General features: G+C 43.1%; 1 protein-coding gene across 1 annotated transcript in view; it reads right to left on the reverse strand.

Moving 5' to 3' along the window:
• ALK (ALK receptor tyrosine kinase) overlaps window positions 1-23,691 on the reverse strand; it is a 527,922-nt gene that overhangs the window by 306,541 nt on the left and 197,690 nt on the right. The gene's annotated exons all lie outside the window — the stretch shown is intronic.

The following is a 23,691-nucleotide window of genomic DNA, read 5'->3' on the forward strand; positions in this document are numbered from 1 at the left end:
AGACTTACCCAGGGGGACAGAGCTAAATGAACTCTCTGCAGATTAAAGCTCACCTTGAGTAAGCAAAATTACCCTCTTTTGGCAGATACCAAGTTACCAAATATTCCATAGAACAAGCACTAATCAAATAGAAAAGGGGGCCAGTCTTTGACATAGAATATTTTCTGATTTACCATATGCACTCATTATCCTGTGAGATAACATGGAAATTCTACTTTGCACTAGAGAAGACGCGTATCTCCTGGCAGTGGTGGGGCAGAGCAAGGGCAGCGGCTTCAGCAGATGTAACTGAGCATGCTCAGTCCATGTGAGCATACTCAGTACAAGCCAAGCAGCAAATATGGGGGTGGGCACATGACCTCACATGTTCCCCCTGCATTGCCTCTGCTTTGCATTCCCATAAGGCTTTACATCACAGACATCAAAAAGCTTTCTAAAGTAGGCATTAATGTTCACAATAACTCTGCAAGTTCTGTATTCCCATTTAACAGATGGAAAAAACTGAGGCACAAAGAGGCTGAAGTCCTATCGAAAGTGCTCACTAATGTTAGGTGCTTTACTTTCTTAGATGCCCAGAGTGTGACAAGGGCATGATTTTCCAAATGCTAACCACCCATAATACAGGTAAGTACCTCTGAAAATCAGATCCTAACTATCTCAAGTTAGGCACCTAATATCAGTGAGCACTTCTGAAAATTTTCAACTGAACAACTTGCCTAAGGTGACACAGTACATCAGTGGAAGAGTTGGGAATAGAACCCAGCTGTCCTGACTCCCAGTTCATTGCTCTGACAACTAGACAACACTGTCTCCAGAGGCAGATTAGCTAGCATATACTTGACATCAATTTTAGCTAGCAAATATCTGTCTTGAAAGCAGCATTGGGCAGTAAAATGTCAGAAATAGTTTCCTCGTGACAGAAGATTCCATGGGCAGCAAGTAGAGAGACACTGAATCCGTGAATTACTGTTATTCCTTTAGTGTCAGATAGTGTTGTCTAAGGAGGTGCAAGTCTTCTCACTACCTAGACCAAATACATTTCCTAAAGCTTAAGGGAGTTTGTTTATTTGGCTGATCAGTAAAGAGATGGTAACTGTATATATCACCCTTGTGCTTCTCCATCTCTCTCTACAGTTGAGAACAACAAGAATTACAGCATTAAATCTCATAGCTTTATTTTTCCACCCCCACAAGAACACTGGGATCACAGTGACATGAAAGAGAGCAGAGATTTCTACTCATGGCAGAAAGACACTAAACCCTGCAATAATTGCTGATAACTTGCCAGATTCAGGGAGCCATTTGCTAATCTTATTGCCTTGGGATGGGGAGTAGGATTTTAAAGCTATCACAAATTAGAAGGCAATTTTGGTTCCCTCACTGCCTACTTGCAGTAGGTATGGGAAAAGTTCTTCCAAGCAAGCATCACTCTTGTGCCCAGGCTCAAGGCTAGACTTAGAATGTCAATGAGACTCTCAAATAGGAAAAAATACTTACTGGTTGCTCTGAGGTAGATGTTAGGCAGTCACTACTCTCCTTTGTTTGGGCTGTTAACAACAGGAGTTTCTCCCCCAAAGCACTTGCTTATTGTTTCACCTATGCTCAATTCTACCTATGAACTGAAGTGTGCAGTTCTGTTGACATGAAGGTTACAGAGCCGTACCGATGGAGCAGTCCATACACAGCACTATGCGGTGACTGCATTGAATGATCCCACGCTGCACTGTTCCAAAGTGAGGGCTTGAGAGTCATGCTGGAGGACCTCCCCATCCTCCCCAAAGCAGTGCTCTTCTGACCAGTACATAAACGCACTAGGGAAAGCCTCTTAATGTGCTTTTGTGGAGGCTACCCAACAATCAGAGCACAGGAGCTGTAATGTACCATTTTTAGAGGATGTAAACATATCTTGGTTTCTGAAAGCACAATTCCCTCAAGGGAAACAACAGTGTCTGCTGCACTTACTTTAGTGCTGCTCTTACTGCTATTCTACTCCATAAACACTCAGAGAAGCACTCTCAGAATTCTGTTTGGCTGTGGTGCTTTTGGAATTTCCAGAAGGTGAGAAGTGATGGATTTGCTGTGAACACACAGCAGATTCTGGAAGCAAAACGTGTATCCCACTGTAGATTTTAAAGATCCCTGATAACAGACTGTACATAAGATTTCTCCATTTTTGGAACAAAGCATTTGGTCCATCAGCTCCCACTTCCTGCAGTGACTAATACCCAATGTCTCAGGGGAAGACCCCATCTCTCCATAATACATCTAGCCAATTAAGTCTACCCCTTACTAAGGTTATGTCTACACTAGAAACACAACTGTAGCATAGACACTTACTACTACAATGAAAGAGGTTCTTCCATCACTTTAGTAAATCCAGCTCTGAGAGGCAGTAGCTAGGCCAACTGAGGAATTCTTCCATAGAGCTAGCAGAGTCTACACTGGGGCTTAGGTCAACTTAATTACATCACACAGGGAGTGAAATTTTTCAAAGCCCTAAGCAATGCAGTCAAGCCAACCTAACTTTGTAGCATATACCAGCCCTTAGACTGCACAATTTTATTATTTATTAACATTATGCAGATCCTTTTCAAAGCCACATTAACACACATGAAGGATAGGTCCAAAAGTTCAGACCAGTACGATTCCAGGTAAATTCAGTAAATCAGTAGGAAGGTGTCTAAAATCCTTCTTAGGTTACGGATTGTAACTTTTCTGAGGAGCCATTATATAGCAGTGATGTTTTCCTATTAATTGGGAATGAGAGGGAAATATACTGTTTTCCACCTGGTGGGTTCCCAGGCAAAACTGGGTTCTAATCTGTTTATCAGTTTTCCAGTAAGAGGAAGTCCATGTGGCAAGCTGTATCTCAGATCATCATGTAGGTCTTTAGGGTTGTAAGATTTCATCAGTAATTTTCTTGGACTGCTATTTTCCTTTATCAGCTTACAACTCTAATGAGGCTCTCAGGGATCTTGCAGGGGGAATTACTAAGAAAGAGCACTGCAGCTTCAAACAAACTTCTACTGACAGTTGGGCACCTAGGGAATATAAACTGAGATGAAAGGCCCCCTCATAGAACAAGTTGTCAGTATCATGTTCTACCACTTGTAGGATTTTAAAAAATTAATAAAGCACTGGTATATTGCAGTAACCCATATTTAATACTCAGGGAGTGATGTGAAGAGTTTGCAACTGGTGAAGATGATTAAAACACTAATGCTTCATCTTAGGATACGGTATACTCACTAGTGAAACATTGCAGAAGCATGCATAACTAGTCACCACTTAAACTAGAGTTGACACTAATTATCATGCCAGCTGAGTGCTGGGATTCAATAGATGTAATCCCCTAAAGAAATATAGCAAATACAGTGTCTCAAATCCAGGGCCACTTAGCTCTGCATGACTCTCACTATGCTGCTCAGTCACTAGGATCACTCAGAACTACCTGGGGGCGGTGGGGACAGAAAGTCTCCTGCACCAAAAGAATGAGCCACTACCACTCGGGCTAACAGAAAATCTCCTCTAGCTGTTGCAGTTTAAGGATTTTGACACTTGGTTGAGCCATTCTAATTCTATCCAGCAGAGGGCGGTAGTAGACATATCTCTCACACACTTTCACTACAATACTTTATAATGTAATTGTGCCTTTCATCCAGACAAATTCCAAAGTGCTTCACAGCCTATATCCTACAATCACACACCCACTGCTGAAACAGTGCAATTTTTGAGTTAGAATGATTATATGCTAGTAACATTACTCAGCCGGGTTTCTTTCTTTTGTTTTAAATAGTGAGGGGTCTGCATTGTAATACCAGCTCCTAAACTTCCCCCTGTCTCCAGCATGTCCCTCCCCCCGAGACACATTATGGGAAAGTCCTAAATATCAATTTGCTCAGGCTTCTGATTTGTATCTGCACTATTTTTCCACCTTTCTAATATTTGCAGTCAACCCATAATGGGTTTCTCCATCTTTGTTGGTTATTTCCTTTTACAGTGTCTGTATTAATTGTCTGTCACTCCACACCTTGCAAGAAAAAGATATTTAAGAATAAGCACAAGAGAATTATTGCAACTGACATTAAAGTGTATTTATAGCACCCTAATGACTGCAACATTCAATAGATGAATAAATCTTGCACTAAGAATTACTGCCTAATGGTTGGAGGTTTGTTTTCAGCATTTTAAAATTCATACTGTGAGAAGGAAATGACAGCTCAAGGGATTAGTAATGGCATATTGTTGTCTTCACTGGTTCAAATTCAGCCAGGATTATTTGGGACTGAAAGTAATATTTATTTGTTAAGAATCATCACTGTCGGAGTGTTCAGGGCAATACAGGACACAAATGTTGTATAAACCACAGTACTTATCCCCAGAAGCGTACAAATGAAAAGACTTACACCGATTAGACAAGAATGCACTAGAAGATACAGACCAAATCGTTACCACCTGGCAGTTGTTTGATGGCCTGTGTGAACTGAACTGTTGGAACAGACCTAATCTACCAGACAGAAATTCCACTTTTCCTTTAGAGATACCAATGAGTGATTGTGGAAGGAGTGTGAATTCATTTCTCAAAACTGGTCCCTTCAGAACAGGATTGAGGCACATTGGTAGATAAGTATGCACCGTGAGATTTTTTTTGAATCTGTAAATATGCGAGAGAGAGAGAACGAACACTCCAGGGCTGGGCATTGGGAATCTAACAGTGAGCACGAAATTCATTTTTATCCATGAAGTCTGAAGAGTGCACAAGCTCAGGAGAGCAGAGCAGACTCACAGGCAAATTACTGTTTGGAGCTCTTTTTTGCTCACTATTTTGAAGGCATATTGCTCATTGTACAACCGAAATTTACCTAGACCCCATGCTAACCTTCAGGTATTTCGCAGTACTTCATCTTTGCCACTAAAAGAGGCAACATCAATGAAGCGAGGTTACAGACAACTTTATTTGTGCTAGAGACATTAATCCCACCCCATTGAAAGTGAAATCTTAGTTGGAAAAGTAAATTTTTCCAAAAAGCATTGCAGAGCTCCCCCTCGGTGATTTCTGTATCAAATGTGCACAGGTTGGACAGAAGACATCTGCAAGGTTGGAAGTTAGAAAGACATCCTCTGTCCAACGTGTGCACATGTAGATGGAAGCATTGACATCAGAATCACCTCCTGCAACTCTGACCCCTGCCCTTTCTGGCTGGTAGAAGAGTGTAGGGAACGTTTAGTATCCCTTCTAATTGTCAACACCACTTTTGATGGGGAGAATTACCACCCATTGTAAAAAAAGCACTGTGGGTGGACTAAAGTAACCATCACTACGCACTTTGCCAGCTGCCACTTAGTCTTCAACCTTTTTTAAAGCAAGCTAATTGAAAAAACTAACAAAAACCAGTCATCAGTCCGTCCTCTCAGTTGCTTGTATCCTGGATTCCTCCCAGTCAGTCTTCAAACCAGGATACAGTAGAGGCATACTGGTTGCTCTGGTGAATGATCTCATGTCCATAAACAAGGGAAATATATCCATACCTTCTCTGAGGGACCTCTCTGAAGCAGACACCAAGCATGGAAGATTTCAGCCCAAACAGAAAAAGTTACAGTGGAAAACAAGGGGGTTATAATGAGAAGCGTTACACTGTAAGGAGAACTCGCATCCCCTATAGTATCTGTGGGGCCAGATCCTCAGCTGGTGTAAACAGATATGGCTTCACTGAAGTCAATACTCCATGATGTTTTAAAGCTCTTCAGGATGAAGGGGGTTATACTAAATTTACATTTTTAGTTATGTACTTAGGGGAGTAAAAACAAGAATTTTTGATATAAGGTGGGGACTTAGTTGGAAGAGACAGGGGAGGAGAATAGGGTGACCAGATAGCAAGCGTGAAAAATTGGGACGGGGGTTGGGGTAATAGGCAACTATATAAGAAAGCCCCAAATATTGGGACTGTCCCTATAAAATCAGGACATCTGGTCACCCTAGAGAAGAAAGAGTTGGGTGTATTGGTGGATCACAGGATGACTATGAGCTGTCAATGTGATGCGGCTGTGAAAAAGGTTAATGCAATCCTAGGATGCATCAGGCAAGGTATTTCAAGTAGAGGTAGGGAAGCGTTAGTACCATTATGCAAGGGAATGGCGAGACCTTATCTGGAATATTATGTACAATTCTGGAGTCCTATGTTTAAGAAAGATTAATTCAAACTGGAACAGGTGCGGAGAAGAGCTACTCAAATGATCAGAGGAATGGAGAACATACCTTATGAAGGGAGACTCAAGGAGCTTGACTTGTTTACTTAAGCTAAAGAAGGCAGAGGAGAGATAGGATTGCTCTCTATAAATGCATCAGAGGGATAAATATCGGCAAGGGAAAGAAGTTATTTAAGTTCAGCACCAATGTGGACACAAGAACAAATGGATATAAACGCCATCAACAAGTTTAGGCTCAAATTAGGTGAAGGTTTTTAACCATCAGAGAAGTGAAGAACTGGAACAGCCTTCCAAGGGGAGCAGTGGGGGCAAAAAAACCTAGCTGACTTAAAGACTGAGCTTGATAAGTTTACGGGGAGGAAGGTATGATGAGACTGCCTACAATGGCATGTAGCCAGTCTGACTGCTAGTTGTAAACAACCCCAACCACCAGTGATAGGACACTAAATGGGGAAGGCTCTGAGTTACTAAAGAGAATTCTTTCCTAGGTGTCTAGTTGTTGGGTCTTGCCAAAATGCTTATGGTTCAAATGATCACTATATTTGGGGTCGGGAAGGAATTTTCCCCTGGGTCAGACTGGCAGAGACCCTGGGTTTTTGCCTTCCTCTTCAGCATGAGGCATGGGTCACTTGCAGGTTTAAACTAGAGTAAGTGGTGGATTCTCTGCTACTTGAGGTCGTTAAATCAAGATTTGAGGAATTCACTAACGCAGCCAGGGGTTATGGATCTGCTACAGGAGTGGGTGGGCGAGTTTCTATGGCCAGCAATGTCCAAGAGGTCAGACTAGATGATCACGATGGTCCCTTGTGGCCTTAAAATCTATGAGTCTATTATCATACAGTGATAGCCACTAAACAGGCCAGTGAGCTCAAGGGCAAAAGTAAAAAATAATGGCAAGCATGAAAATTTATAATGAAGTGGGCAGATTGCGTTACTTGAAGAAAATAACTAAACCAATACACCAAAGCCAAATTATATATACACCCAGTGAGTCTCCTTAGACTCAAGTTACATTAAAGTGTCCCAAGTAGCAATTCAGAGACTTTTCCTCTCTAATTACCAGAGGCCAGAGTTTTGTTAGTTTAACTTATCGTCTGGAAAAGCAAAGCTCAAAACAAAGAGACTAACTTAATCTGATCACCATTATAAAGCAGCAGTTTTATAACCCTTTGCAAAATTGATAGATTTTTATTCTGAACATAAACTCCACCTTACTGCTAAAAGGATTTTATTACCTTTCGCATATTAGTGCAATACTACACCAGATTAAATTAAAGCCTCAAAAACTATTAACAGTCAATGTTTATTGGGGGCTGTACAGAAAAAAAAATGTCAAGCCAATGAATGGAGCTCTATAAAACAACAGCTTTGAAAAGCAGGGACATGGGAGCAGGCAACAGACATGGAAGAGGTGGAGGCAAAAAAATCATCTGGGTTGCACCATTGAGAAAAGGCATCGGTATGGATCTCTGTAGTTCTTGATTGTCTAAGGTTAGCTGTGGGATATTTCAGTCACTAAAGCAAACCACTGAAATGTGCTTAACTATAAGTATGTGAATATCCCCACCAACATCAGTGTGACTCCACATACTGTGACAAAGCTCTGTCCTTGCCTCCGTGGGTCCCGCATTTCCTGGCGGATTTCGCTAGCCTCAGAGGTTCACTGTGACCCTCCACGTAACCCTTCTTTCTCTAGAGACAAGGGTCACAGTCTACTGAGCCATTTTCATCATAAGCTAGCAAGGGAGGTGAGGAGAAGTTATCCTTCCTTGCACAGTCTCTGTTGTCTCCCAGTCTCAGTGATTAATCAGGGGGCAAAGGTCGGAGGGGGGGGGAGTCCAGGCCCACCCTCTACTCCGGGCTCCAGCCCAGGGACCCTAACAGTATCAGCTATGGTAGCTGACCTTTTAGAAACATGACAGGTACAATTCCCTGGGCTATTTCCCCAACAGCAGCCCTCACTTCCTCAAGCTCCACTTCACCCTTACCTCAGGGCCTCCTTCCTTGTGCCTGATATGGTGTGTACTACTCAGCCTCTCCAGTAGCGCAACTTCCTTCCACAGCTCCTGACACACGTGCCCACCTGACTAACTGGGAAGCCTTTAACTAGTTTCAGCCAGCCCCTGATTGGCTTCAGGTGTCCCAATCAACCTAGCATTCTCCCTGCCTTCTGGAAAGTTCTTAATTGGCCCCAGGTGTCTTAATTGACCTGGAGCAGCTTCCATTTCACTTAACCTGGTACCAGGGATTTGTTTAGCCTGGAGCTAATATATCTATCTCCCACTACTTTTCTATAGCCATCTGGCCTTGCCCCATCACAATACTAAAAGATATGCATGTGCCTACATGTTTTGCTGCATTAGGGCCTAAAACACATGATGAAAGCTTGCTATGAATTACTACAAACCACTGAGCAGAGCTATTCCTATTCTTTGAGTAACAGGGTGAAATCCTGAACCTAATGAAGTCAATGAGGCCTGATGTCACCCATAATACAGTGCTTTGTAGGCATTTAGCATGTTTCACATAATGTCAGAGCAATTAATGAATGCCATCACAACCATCGCAAATTCATACCAGGTGTAGTATTATACCCATTTTACAAATAGGTATCGTGAGGCACTGAGAGGTTCAGTAAGGTGTTGTATGATTCAAATGAGCCTGAGACTAAAAGTGGAAATGAAATCCTAGAGCCCCAACTGTTAGGCTCTTGCTTTGACTATACCTCACGCTGACTCTCAGTGAGTCATTTCTAATTATCTAAATATAAAGATAAAGATAAAGATTCAGGAATTATTTAAAGCAAAATAAAGATATAAAATCAAGGAGGGCTCTCTTCTCCCATTGACCTTGCAGGGAAATTTCCCCAGGTAACATTCCTTTTGTGTACAAGGCAGCTACTCATATAAATCCCTTCATGCATTTGACAACCTATTTGCCATGACCCTTGCAAACTTTGGCAGAGCTCCAGGAACATCAGCTTGAAAAAGTGAGGGGGGGGAGAAAATACACTCCAATCTCTATTAAGGCCCCCACCTATCCCTCAAAAGGGAGCCTAAAGCTTGTATACATAAGTGAGAAGCATCAGAACTCAGACACACACACAGCTTCATTCACAGCTTTCCCGTGTTGCCATGCAGTTAAAGAATAGTGCATGAACTGAATATGAACTCAATATAAAAGCCTGTTTTTCCATCCTTACTATTTATGCATTTATGGTTTGTATTGCAGTAGTACCTAGAGTCAGAGACTGAGGTGCTGTACATACATAAAAGAAAGACCACCCTTGCCCCAAAGAGCTTACAATCTGAAAAACGGACTTTGAGACTAAGATTTCTAAAGCAGAGAGAAAGAAAAGGGGAAAATTTAAATGTCCAGCTATTGCCTTCAGTAATAGGAACTAGAACCAGATGCTGTTGTGGCCCAATTCCTAAATAATTCAGTAGCGAGTTTGCTCCCAGCTGAGAAGCAGTGAACTGAAAAAAGTAGTCAGTTAATTAAAAACTTAAAATTCAACACTGAAATTAAACCTTCCTAGTGACTGATAAAAAAGAATTTAAAGAGTTCAGTCTTGCACAGCAGATCAGCTATCAGGCATTTTCTGCTTTGTTATGGACAAAGGTAAACACCAAGTCACTCTCAGGTCCGCCTTTCAGAGAACAGATGAGAGGAGAGGTTGCTTCATCTTGCATTGGGAAGAAGACGCAACAGAGAAAGCTAAATAGTATGTGTATGTTCTGTCAATACCAACAAAGAGGCAGCAAATACATTTTCTAAAGCAGAGGTTCTCAAACTTTTGTCCTGGTGACCCCTTTTTCACATAGCAAGCCTCTGAGTGCGACCCCCCTTAAAATTAAAAACACTTTTAAATATATTTAACACTATTATAAATGCTGGAGGCAAAGCAGGGTTTGGGGTGGAGGCTGACAGCTCGAGACACCCCCCCCCCCCCCATGTAATAACCTTGCGACCCCCTGATGAGTCCCAACCCCCACTTTGAGAACCTGTTTTAAAGGCTTCACCGTCCCTGTGTGCACGTTAATGGGAGAATAAGAAAGGAAGTCTAACACTGTACCTCTAGTTATCACTTTTCCTTTGAGAGTGGTTATGTCATTATGCTCAGCAGGCTAAGAGCTTTAAAATTAAGGAGGCTGATGGCAAACCAACACACAGTTTCTGAACTGACTCATTGCTGGAACAGACTGAGCATTGCAACAAGTCAGACTGTGCAGCAATGTCACTATCCTCCTCATCTAATAAGGAGCCGTTATTGTGAGTTATTCCCTTGGAGAATGAGACGTGCAGTAGGAGAGGAGTAAAAATCAATACCATATACTCATCCGCATAGCCTCCTGTTTTGTGTCAGGATTTGGCTGTACAAGTAAAGGCTGCAGTATTGTCAACCCCAAGAATTAAAAAATCATGAGTCAGACCCCCTTAAATAATCATGAGGTTGGCCCTAAAATTCATGTTTTAAAAAAATTCCTTTTTTGGCCTCTTCTTGTTTTTTGAACTGCCCTATCTACCTCCAGAGCATGTGCACATGCATGCCTCTCTCTCAATTACAATTACCAAGTTCCCAAGATGTGTACAGTGAGGTGATTCTGTCCTCTACTGCAGGCACACTTCACTACCCTCTTCCATCCCTAGGGGTCAGCCACTGCAGGGTCCCCTTCTCCCCCTTCCCAGGCCTGATGAGGGCACTTCCAGGGGATTCATCACTCCCTTCCCCAGGCCTAGTGTTACAGGGAGGGAGAGGAGCAAATAGCAGATTGCAGGGCTGCCCAGAGGGGGGGGGCCAAGTGGGGCAATTTGCTCGAGGCTCCCCATACAAGGTGGGGGGCAATTTCAGCGGCGGGTCTTTCAGTCCCTCTCTTCCTCATCGTCGGCACTTCGGCAGCAGCTCAATTGCTTCACTTCAGTCTTCTGCAGCAATCTTCTTTCTTCGGCGGCATGACTTGGATTTTTCTTTTCTTTTTTTTCTTTGCCACTTGGGGCGGCAAAACTAACTTTTTTTTAAATGGAAGGGCTCCCCGAAATTGCTTTGCCCCAGGCCCCCTGAATCCTCTGGGCAGCACTGGCAGATTGACCCATTGTCCATGGGGGCTGAGTGTGTCAACTCAAATTGATATTCTAAACATTTAATTCAACCCAAACAAAAGTTGTTTTTCGTTTGTTTCAGAGAGAAACACACAAACAAAAAATCAATTTGGGTTTGAAATGAACCAAATGTTTAGGGAATTTTTCAGTTTGGCTACCAAACTGAAAAAACAATTATTCACTCAGCTCTAGCTGGCAACTCCATATCCACCCTCTCCTACCCAAAACCCCCCGGAAAGCTCTCACTGCTTTCTGCAGATGCTCCAATTGGTTGCTCTTCCCCAGGATGCAGGGAGAGCAGCCAGAGTGATTTTCCTCAGCAGGGCTGAAATTCATGAAGCTTTTCCCATTGTTGCGAGCCAGCCTCCGGCCCCGATCAAAATTGTGTTACACTTGGGAGGGTTGGCAACACTGGGGTTGGGTGTCCACTTTCAGATATAGTGGAATGTGCCTGATGCAAGTCCCCTGCCAAACTTTGGGGGTGTTCAAAGCAGTGATTCTGAAATGAATCTTTGCAATGAGCAGAACAAAACCATTGGATCGAAACATACCTGAGACTGTGGGGACTTCTAAATCTATATCTGAATTTTACAGGATGTGCTTATCTTTAGAGAAGACATGACCCAAACCCTCTTCTCAAATTAAACATCCAAACTTTTCTGGACATTTGAAAAATCCTCACCCCGCTGGTTTTTTTCATGCCATGATATATGGAACCATAGTTCTTCTTAACCAAGAGCTGTTCATTAAAGAAAACAACTACTTCTACAGACAAATAAGTAGGCTCCACACAGCTTTCTTTCCAGGTTTGTTTCCTTAATTTACCAGGGTCCACGCCCTGTTGGTCACCCTATACAGCATAAATAGATATCTAGTGTCTCTATAATAATCTCTTCAGTTTATCCAAGAGATTTCAGAGAGGAGTTGATCATAGTCTACAAGTATCTACATGGGGAAGAGATTTCTGATAGGTTAAAGTGATGTCTACTAGCAGAAAAAGGCACAATGAGATCCAGTGTTGGAAGCTGCTGTTTGACATATTAAGAGTAGAAAAAAAGGAACTTTTTAACAGTGAGGATAATTAACCATTGGAACAATTTACACAGGGATGTGGTGGATTATCCATTATTTGTGGTCTTTAAATCAAGAGTGGATCTCTTTCCAAAAGATACACTCTAGCGCAGTGGTTCCCAAACTTGTTCAGCTGCTTATGCAGGGAAAGCCCCTGGCGGGCCGGGCCGGTTTGTTTACCTGCCGCGTCTGCAGGTTTGGCCAATCGCGGCTCCCAGTGGCCGTGGTTCGCTGCTCCTGGCCAACGGAAGCTGCTAGAAGCGGCGGCCAGTACATCCAGCAGCTCCCATTGGCCTGGAGCTGCGATCGGCCAAACCTGCAGATGCAGTAGGTAAACAAACCGGCCTGGCCCACCAGGGGCTTTTCCTGCACAAGCTTGGGAACCACTGCTCTAGCGCAAACAGAAATTATAGGCTTGATGCAGAAATTACTAGGTGAGGTTCTATGGCCAATGGTATGTAGGAGGTCAGACTAGATCAGGGGTAGGCGAGACTTTTTGGCCCGAAGGCTGCATCTGGATGTAACCCTTCTGCCTGTCAGAGTTGGCAGCAACAAGGGCCGGGTTCAGTATCTAGGGATTCCATTCCAATAACACAATGCAAAACCGGCTCGAGCCCCCACCCAGTGACCTGGGACAAATATATACCACCCCTGCTGGGCACCTCCAAGAGGCAATACTTCCCCTCTCTCAAGCACATAGTCTGAGTGTAGCAAAAAGCCTTTTAATAACAGAAAGAAACAATGTGGCATTATGTTGGGGAACCACCACCAACAGGATTCATACCGCAACCCACAAGCAAAACCCACTCCAAGCAAATTGGGGCCTGTCCTTTCCCTTTGGTTCTTGAGTCCAGCAACCCAAAATCACCCAAAGTCCCAAAAGTCCAACAACCCAAAAGTCTCTGTCCTTGGTCAGGGCAGCCCCAGAGTTCAAACGTTTATTTGCAGAGTTTTTACTTCCCAACCTGGGTGGAGATTGGGGGTGGGGCGGTGTTAAAGGGCACCTTACGTGGTCCAACACTGATGGCCCCACCTCTCCATGGGGCTCCACTCCACCAGCCGCTCTGCTCCGCTTGCTGTCCCGCAAACTGCTCCGCTCCGCCAGCTGCTCCGCTTGCTGTCCCGCAAACTGCTCCACTCACCATGCTGCAAACGGCTCTACCATATAGCTTCAGGCTCCCCCACTACTTAACACAACACTCAGTGATTTCAGCTCTTTTGTGATTTCAGCTTGTAGTAGGGGAGCCACAGTGCTGCTGCACCATTAGCCCAAAGTGAATTCAGCTCAGCATCCTGTAACTAGACTCCTAATGGAATCAAAATTAGCTCTGATATTCCACAGTGGAGAGAGGAGGAAGTGCAATTAGCATGTAAGGCCCTCACCATGGGGCCCATGCCACCAGGTATTAATACCTGTTCCCAGCCTCTCTCAATTCACAGAGTTTTGGAACCCATGTCCCTTGCCTAGCGAGTGCTACTTAGTTGATGGCGAGTCCCTCCATCATAAAAGGCCAAGTACAGTTCCCTGTCCTTGATTCCCATAATCAGGGTAATAATTTATTCTTCCTGCCCCAATAACAGAGACACTGGGGATCCCACAGCAGCCAAAGTGACCATTTGGGCAGCTATGGCCTTATTCTAGGCAGGGTGGGTGTGCCTATGCAAATGAGATCAGCCCCTGAAGTTCTTTTCCACAACTTGCCACACCTCACCACCAGATGTCAGGGTGGAGCTCATCCTGACTCTGCTTACATGGGTATGAAAATTGTATGGTGGGCCATGAATGCCCGGTGGGGGAGGAGGACTCTATAGGGTGTAGCACGGGAGGCTCTATAAAGGATGTTACCGAGGTGGGGGGCGGAGGGACTCATGGGTGTGACACGGGGGGGGAAGGGGGGCTCCTGGGAACTCTTAGGGGCCCTACCAGCAGTGACACCAAGGCAGCCGTACCAGTACTGCCACGGGTGGAGGCACCCTAGCTGGGACGGGTGTGGCCCTGGGTGGTTTTGAGGTTCTCTAGTGTGGAGCCATAGGATACCGGGAGGGGATTGGGCATGCTGCCGCATGGGAGGGATGGGGGTTGCCGCATAGGGGCAGGGTTCCAATCCCAGAAACAACACAGTGAAGTCACACCTGCGCAGTGTGGCTCTGCATGCTGGAAGATGGGGCTCATCAAGGGAATTGTGAGTCGGATGCTGGGGACTGCCAGACGGGTGGAGCAAGCCCCCTACCCTGCTCCCCAGTGGGAGCTCGAGGGCCAGACAAAAACGTTTAACAGGCCAGAAGCAGCCCGCAGTTTGTCCACCCCGGACTAGATGATCATAAGAGTACATTCTGGCTTTAAAATTTAGGAATAATCACAAACAGATAATCACAATGGACTTGGCCAATGCTGAAAATGAAAGACCTTGCCCTTTGAATGTTTTCTAGATTCACCTACCAGAATTTGGAAGTATCAGAAACCCACATGACACCAAGTCCTCTTAGGATTTTCAACTTAATTTTTCTGAGAAACTGTTTGAACTAAATATGAAATACTGGGTAGGTGTGAAGGGGAAAGTTTTTCAGTTTCATTTAACTCATCAACATTTAACCTTAAGGAACCAAAATTAGACCAAGACAACTGCAAAAAGAACAATGTGATCATGGAGCACTGGTGAAGGGAAGAATGCGGAGAAGGACACTTGCAAATGTTGGGTAGAAGAACTGTATAGGCAAAATTTTCAAAAGCCTCAAAGTGCCATAGGATCCTAAGACCAGACTTTCAAAAGACCTTAGGTGCCTAAATCACTGAGGCACTTAGCCTTTTTAACAGTCAAAATATTATACAATCATTGACAGATTAATCCTCAGAACATACCAAATCCATTTTACAGAGGGGAACACAGACACACAGGTGCAGTGACTGCCTAAAGTCATGCAGTAACAGTGGCACAGCCAGGATTAGTAACAAACCTGGCTCCCAATATTGTGGTTATTCATTCACACAATGTACATCATTTGAGTTGATTAGTTTCACATAGTTCTTGTTGGCTAGCTAGCTAGCTAATTAATATGTGTTTTAATTCTCTATGTAGCAGACTGGGGTTGGAAAACCCTACAGAAATGGCACATATGAAGGAGGGGTTGAAAAAGACATCCAATTTGTATTTCCATACTGTAGGAGCCCCAGTTATGGACCAAGACCCCTTTGTTCTAGGCACTGTACAAACAGAACAAAAAGACAGTCCCTGTTCCAAAGAACTTGCAATGTAAGTATAAGATGAGAGGTGATACAGACAGATGAGGGAGTACAAGGCACAACCAGACAATATTGGCCATATCAATATTGAATTTTACAGCAAGAGGAATCAGTTCCACAAATCAAAATGTTTGCCCTGTAATACAAAGCCATATTTCCTGCCCATCAGACTAAGAACCCTGAGCCTATCTTGTCATTGTTTGTTACCCTTATTTGGGATATATCATGACTAAATAAGAAAATAAAATCATTGGGGAAGGGACCACTTTAAAATTCCTAGCACACTTTTGAACTCTGAGTAAAACTAATAACCTCACTAAAATATCAAGGCCACTACTCTTTCCAACACAGGACAACACATCCTGCTCTCTTGATACAGGCAAACCCCCTGGGGTTCAACGTGGGTTTTGCATGAGTAAAGACTGCAGTTGCTCAGGCCTTTGATGAACACTCTGGATTAAAGACTGTATCTCTTTCACTCTGAAACATGAAAATTTAGCCTTGGGGAGATTTGGCCACCAAATGGGACATGCCGTTCATTTGTATCTGCTATAATCCTGCCTTTAGGATGCTCTTTAAATCAATTCCACTTTTACAAAGTGATTTTTTTTCCCAATAATGAACTTGGGGGTCATGCAGCCCTGAATGCAGGGACAACCTCCCCCTAGAATCCAATTAAGCAGAATTGATTGTAGTCAGTCCAAACTTTTTTCCCCTCCCCTTCTTCCTTTAAATCTATAAAAAGAATATGAAAAAGGAGACACACAGGAAGTCTCCCCACACCAAAGTAGAAAAGACCACTAAGAGTCAAAACTAGAAAGCTGTGGACATTATGTTTGTTTTAAAGATATTGACTCTTCTAACTATACTTAGTCACTTTCCATTCTTACTGAAATTATCTAAGGAGATACATTCATGTGTCCAGACTCTTCATTCTGCTAGCTTATCTTTCGCTCACTGACATTCTAAGTTTGGCCTCAGATGATTCAAGATAACAAGAACTGCTGTCTTATTCAAAGGGCCCCTTTAGAAGGGGCATTGCCACCTCCCGAGCACCCCCCTACATCTAAGTGTGGGTCTGCTGTGGCCTGCCTCAGTTCCACCCCCTCCTCAAGTAGGTAACAGTGATGCCACTTGAGCAGCCCAGTCAAGAAGCCAAGCACTCTACTTTACAGGGGTATCGCTCCCTTTAATTAAGCCTTCTGAATGGAGCACTTGTACAAGTGTTTAAAGACTCTTACCTCAGAGCCCAGAGAAAAAAAGTCCCACAACAAAAGTCTTTTAAGTTCCAGCAGCAGCTCTTTCAGCTGTAAGGCCTCAGGCTTCTCCCCTGCTGGAGAGCTCTGTAGTCTTTCCCCCACTTGTTCAGGGTCTCTCCGTCTCCCTGCCTGGAGAACATTTTGCAGGCTTTCCCTTGCTTGTTCAGGGTCTCTCCCAGGTGTGTCTGCCCAGAGAGCTTTTGCCTAGTGCAGGCCACTCCCTAGGAACGCCCCTCCTCTGGAGATTCTTTTCGCCTCAAGTGCCTTTTTCAACTGAGCTTCTAAGCCTTTTATTAAGCTCCTTACTTAATTAACTGCCTTCCTTCCAGCTGTGTAGGCAGTTAACTATCCCCAGGTGGACCTGGGTTGGCTCATTCCCTTCAGTGAAGCCTGTTCATAGGTAGGCTGGGCATCTGACACCCCTGTGACAGACTCTTACCAAATGGTAGCTCTATACCCCAACTCAGTAATTGTAACCAGCAGATAACAGGACTGACACAAGGCGACTGGATGACAGAGTGGCTTAGACACAGGAGATGAAGCCTTTCGCTACTGGTTCAAATCCAGGCCAGTACCTGGTAGAGTTTGAAAGTTGTTTCTATCTGAAAATTATTTTCAGTTAGTGGTCCCATGCCACCTCCATTACCACTGTTGGTACAGGAGCAAGATGCATTGGCAAGGCAGCATAAGTGAAGCTTGCACTACTGCTGCTGTGCTGTACTTGTTCTGTAGATACACACACAACTTCACCGCCAGACTAGCACCTTTCACCAGGATTAAACTTGCCAACTCCTGTCCTTGTACATAAGGAACACAAACCTAAAGAGTGACTCCTTGGAAATTTAAAGAGACACAGGGTAAACTTTTCAAAAGCAAAGTCACTTCGGAACCTAAATCCCACTGATTTACAGTGCCTAAGGAGTCTCTCTGAATGACAATGAGAATTAAGCTCCTAAATCACCTAGGAGCTTTTGAAAATGTTACCCAGTGTCTTTATTTTTTTAAATAATTTTGTTACTAGCATGATCGATTATTAAAATAGAAGGGATTTTACAATCTAATTTACTTTTACACCATGTATGCTGTTTGTTTACTTTTTGCATTTCATTCAGAAGATGTATTTCCTTTGTCTCTCTAGCCCACTTCACTTTCCTGTTCTGATGCGCTAGCACAAGACTACAAAGACTTGGAGCACAATGAGGACATTTAGATCCAAACAAAATGCTATTTTTATTGGCTTTCAAACAAAAAACTTCATGGCAACATTTCTATCAATAGTACGTTTGCTAAAACCTTGTTTATACAAAGCCTCATTTATGGGGCTAAATCAATCTGACAGTCTCCCTTTGAGGGTGGAAAAATAAACTGCCATAGGAATAAGCAAGTAGCGGCAGCAGTGATGTAAACTTAAAACACAGCAATGAAGAGTAAATACTGAGTTCTCCTATTTCTTACAATATCTAACCCTGTGGGATTTACCACAGTTGCTCCTCGATAAACTCCACTCCGCAGAGTCACATGCTATAGGCTGTTATGCAATTATTGGTAGTGATTCCAGAAAGGATGTCTCCCGCAACCTGTTTCATCTCTGCCCCTTTTTTTGCTTTCAATGTAAATGTTACAAGGTCTTATGCAGTAGTAACTCAGTGCTGACACCATGTCACCACTAAGGCACTCAAAACTCAAGAAAGACGTTGATCAATTGGAATTATATTGGGGAAGTTTATGGCCTGTGCTATACAGGAGGTGAGACTAGATTATCACAATTGTCTCTTCTGGCCTTAGAATCTATGAACAGGTCTACATCAGCGCACATATGCCATGCATGTCAGTGTGCACGTTTTACAGTTCCTGTGGACAACATTTCTTATGGCAACTGGAAGCTTTTCCAGATACTCCATAAGTCCTTTTTTAACAGCATAAGGACAGATCTTGCTGGCTAACTACAACAGCTGTATTAGTTCATGTGTGCTGCAATGTAGTATTAGGTGCACCTATTATCTCTCGAGTGCTCTCCATTGCTTATGTATGTGTTATTAGTACTATTTCAAACAGGAAAGGCCAATTTGACCAGAATATAGGCCAGAATCCTTAATGGCCATGAATGAATGCTAAATAAATAATAGTGGGTTATTAGCAAAGCTCAAGGTCTCAGTCCTTCCTTACAATAAATAAATACTGCATAAAATATACAAGCAAGCATTTGTCACGCTGACCCTTGGTCTTTAAGGATGCACTACGAGCGAGGGTACACTTTTCTGATTGGTAGCTACACTGCAGAACTAGTTCTGCATTTCAGCACCCCATGGGCAAACCTTTTCCATCTCCACAAATCAGATGGAACTATCAGGCCAATAAATTTGGTCAACCCAATTGGCTGGCATCTAAATATTGCTGCAGCCCTCATTTTGGACAGTTGATAGACTTTATTCCCTTTCCACAGCTCGGGCAGTTTCCCTTTAAACGCTTGCCTTGAAGGGAAACAGCCTTCCTCTTCTAGCAGCATTAGGCATTGAACAGCGAGAATGGATACGATTCCCACAAGTAAAACAACATAGTTATCCTTGATTCCTGGCATTCTTACAAGAGAATCAGCTGAATGGGCAGCAGAGAAGGATAGTGGCAGATGGAGACAACCTAAGCACTGATAGAACATAAAAGGCACGTTCTATTAGCTGGTTTCCATCTCTTCAGAATTCTATTTGGAATTGGAGGCGGGACCAGGATTTTTATAGGTGCCATGGAGGATGGAAAAATCTGGCTGAGATCCTAATAACCCCCACTGAAAAACTGACTGAGGCAAAAATTCAAGCACTCCTGAATGCCAAGCCAAAGATTCTGGCCCTGATGCAGAGTGACCAACTCTTGATATCCTATACTGTTACAACACTGGGATTTCTGAGACTGTAAGCAAAAAGAAGTATGTTTTATATATGTCTACTCTACAGTCATTTTAATAAGCATGCACAGGAGATTGTATTGAGACCAGCAGGGGCTTTTAACCAAATACTCGGAAGGGACATGGGAACATTGTTTAAAATGAGTAAGTCCTCAGAGTTCTCTTCACTAACTGGAAGCCTTGTTGCCAATGTCAGTAGAAAGATCAAGACCTGAATGTACTATAGAGATGGAATGACCATCTCACTCCTAGGGCTGGGACCTCCAGATCAGGTTTGAGGCACAATGGCAGGACAGTGTAGGGAAGCATGCACTGTTGCTTCCTATCTTGTACCTGTCTGGTGCACAAACAGATGACTTTGGTTTGCAGAGCTGTCAGTTTGGACTCCCGAGCCCAAGTCATGCATGCACACACCAAAGGAATGACAGCACCAAACACTCTCAGCACCACCCAGAAGGTAAGGCAATGGTGTATATGCTCATTTTTTTCATATTAGTACATTATTTTAATCTTAAAAAATGAATTTTATAGTCCTTTGCAAATGAATCACAGAAACCATGGAAAGCCTCTGAAATGAGTGAATGATTTCCCTTAGTTTGGAATAGTAAACAGCTATAATGTGGTAACTGTCTTTCATCACCATCCAGCATGACAGGCCAAGAAAATTGTGTTCCTTGCTCTCTAAGGAAATACTGTGAGCCAGCCACATACAGCTGGATGGAAATCTGATCACAGGATAGTTCTCATTTCACATAGAAGCAATGACACACCGGAATGACTATTCTATATAATTATCAACTGCCTGTTTGGCATTGTACAGAATACAGGAAGTGCTTCAGATGCAGCGATGCTGCATAACAGAGGAAGCCAAAGATAGAAGATGGGAATCTTGTCCTGAAGTACTTACAATGTAGACACCCGACACAAAGTGTGCCAGGAAACCCACAGAAAAAAAAAGCTATCTTGGACCCTCTTTTTGAGGGGGGAAGAAGTGAGTTTTGAGGAGGGATCTGAGTGACTGGGCTACCTGAGATAGGAAGAGAGTTCGAGGTGTAAGACAAGAGCGAGAGAATAGTGGGAGGTGAAGAGGGACTCACCAGCAGGAACAAGGTGGACTAAATATTTTGTTTGCTTTACAATGCCGAATTATATCTGGACAGCGAAGGCAAGCATCAACAACTGATAACTATGCAGTTAAGGGACTGGGCTTAGCTTGTCACAATGTAAAGTTCTGAGAAATCTGAACAGACACTTTTTGTCAAGATTGAGCAGTCCAACACAAAGTAAAATTCTAGCACTGCATGATCATACATTGAGTAAGGGATAAGTATTTTTGCGCTCACCCACACGCACAGAAAGTAACAAATGCAGTGGAACCCCAGTTTGACTAAGCTCTTGTAGAACACAAAGTTTGTAAAATTGGGGCAGGGAAAAGGTGGAATGTAAAATAAACCACAAAGATGACAATAGTGGAAGTATTGTAAATTCATTCAGAGTTAATATCAAGCACAATTCATTCAAATATTCTGTATTTCATCTTGTCAAAATGTATCTCAGCCTAATTAAAATCTAATGAATTAATCTAGTTCAATTAAAATCTAATGGTTCTCTACATGATTGTATATAACTAAAATATGAAATCCATAACAGATGTTGGCTTCTTTTGATCATTTATTTTCTCTGCTGCCTTCAAACAGAGTTGCTTTAATCAGAGAAGCTGTCCCTTTGATTCTTTAGCCAAGAAAAGCATTTCCCAGCATTCAAGGGCATACTCCAGCACCTGCTGAGGTGTCAGTGGCAAACTTCCAATTCTCTTCAATAAAAGTAGGATCAGCTCTTGATAGTGGTCACCGCACTTAGGACTGTATTCAGCCTATGGTTCTCAAACTTTTTCATACTATAAACACCCCCTCCCCAATCCTGATCCCAGTGTCTCCCTGCAGCTTCTCAAAATAAAGCACCACTGTGAAACAGTGTTAAGGAGAGGTTTCAGAGTAGCAGCTGTGTTAGTCTGTATTCGCAAAAGAAAAGGAATACTAGTGGCACCTTAGAGACTAACCCATTTATTTGAGCATAAGCTTTCGTGAGCTACAGCTCACTTCATCGGATGCATGAAGCTCACGAAAGCTTATGCTCAAATAAATGGGTTAGTCTCTAAGGTGCCACTAGTACTCCTTTTCTTAGTGTTAAGGAGACAAGATGATATAGTCACTGTAATGCAATGGGTGGGGCTGGTCAAAAACTGTCAAAACTTTCTCAAGGGAAAGTGAGGTGATTTTGTTTTTTCCTGAAAGGTGTTTCCTTTCCATGGAAAATTTGTTTATTTATGTTTGAAAAACTGAACAGCCAAAAACAAAACAGTGGCTGTGATGATGACTGTGATGCAACTCCCGTGATACAAAGCCTTTCCTCGCCAAGAGAGGAGACCATGTAGTTGAGAAGAGATGTAGTTTGACTAGGGAGCCTAGTCTATAGGGGTGAATGGGCAAATGAAGCACTTGAGCTACAAATCCCATGGAACACCACAGTGCATTCTGGAATAAAAATATTTTGCATTTTGGATTTAGATTTTTCATTCAAGAGTCAACATTTTCTATGAAAAAAAAACAGAACAGCTCTAGCAATGGGTCACTTGCTTGGTTATGTCCTCACTATAGTGCCTGCAATACTGTTGGTACTATACAAATAACAATGCCACAATTCAGTCCTTGACCTCTTGAGACTTCTGTTAAGGGTGCCAATTATGGTAGTGTGTTTTTGTCATGTGGACACTTATCCATTAGCAACTGGGTTGCAACCACAATTCATTTCACACCATTTTAAAGCCAGCAGCTGGCAGATTTTGGTCCTTGTAATTCAGGTTCTGTTCTTTTAATCTGTCTCTTTCTCCCCTGTTGCTTCATATCCTACCCACCTTTCCTTTATAACCAGGCTGCAAAAGCCCATGACTTTTAGCTTGATGCTGCTGCTTCAGTAACACAAGCAGCAAGAAATGTCTCTGCCCAGGTGCCAGTGGACACTTCTCTAATTCTGCCAGGTACAGAGAACAATCATGAGGTGCCATCAAAATGTAAAGGGAAAATTGCCATTACCATTTTACCACTCTTCCTTAATGGGACATTTACCCATGATTCCACATAGAAATCTCTTAGACAATTTGAAAAAATAAAAGACCCCTTCAATCCCTATCAGCCCCCCTTCTCACTCTCTACAATGAACACACCACTCTCCTTCCAACATGAATATGGATCCCTGCTTTTCCATCAGTAAAAGAACTATCTAGACGGCTCCCTCCCTCTCTTCTAACACACAATTTCTCTCTCTCTCACACATACACACACACACACACACACCACTCCCTACCTGCCTCTCATTTAGTTCTCCTCTTGGCCTTCCACTCCCACAACACAACACCCAGTAGCAAGAGACTAATTGAAGCAGGTTCAGATGGGGAGTGAGAGTCTAGTAAAAGGAAGCGTTCTCAGCAGCACACAGACAAGTTGGGGATGGGAAAAAACTCCCTCTAGACAACAGACCTGACCCTCCTACTTCCAGAATAGCACCTCCTGGGGCCATAATTCCCAAACCCTTAAATAAGATAATTCCCAGGTATTCCCCTGACAACTAGCCAGTTTTCTAAGGGTTAAACCTTCTCAGTCATATGCATCTTCGTTTAGTTCTCCTCCAGTCTATGGATGTTACATAAACATTGCATTTTAGGCCTTAGGCAAAGCTTTACCAAGCTATTTGTCAATGTATCTTATTCTATGCAAGCATATACAGATGGTCTATATTAAAAACACCCTCAGGTTTTTCAAGCAAGCTACTGTCTTGCCAGTCAGCTCCTGTTATCTTACTATGCTTGGTACACTCACGTCAACAGGCGATTACTTTGTGCTACCTTGATAACAAGC

The sequence above is a fragment of the Natator depressus genome, chromosome 3 (assembly GCF_965152275.1).
Source record: "Natator depressus isolate rNatDep1 chromosome 3, rNatDep2.hap1, whole genome shotgun sequence".
Lineage (NCBI taxonomy): Eukaryota > Metazoa > Chordata > Testudines > Cheloniidae > Natator > Natator depressus.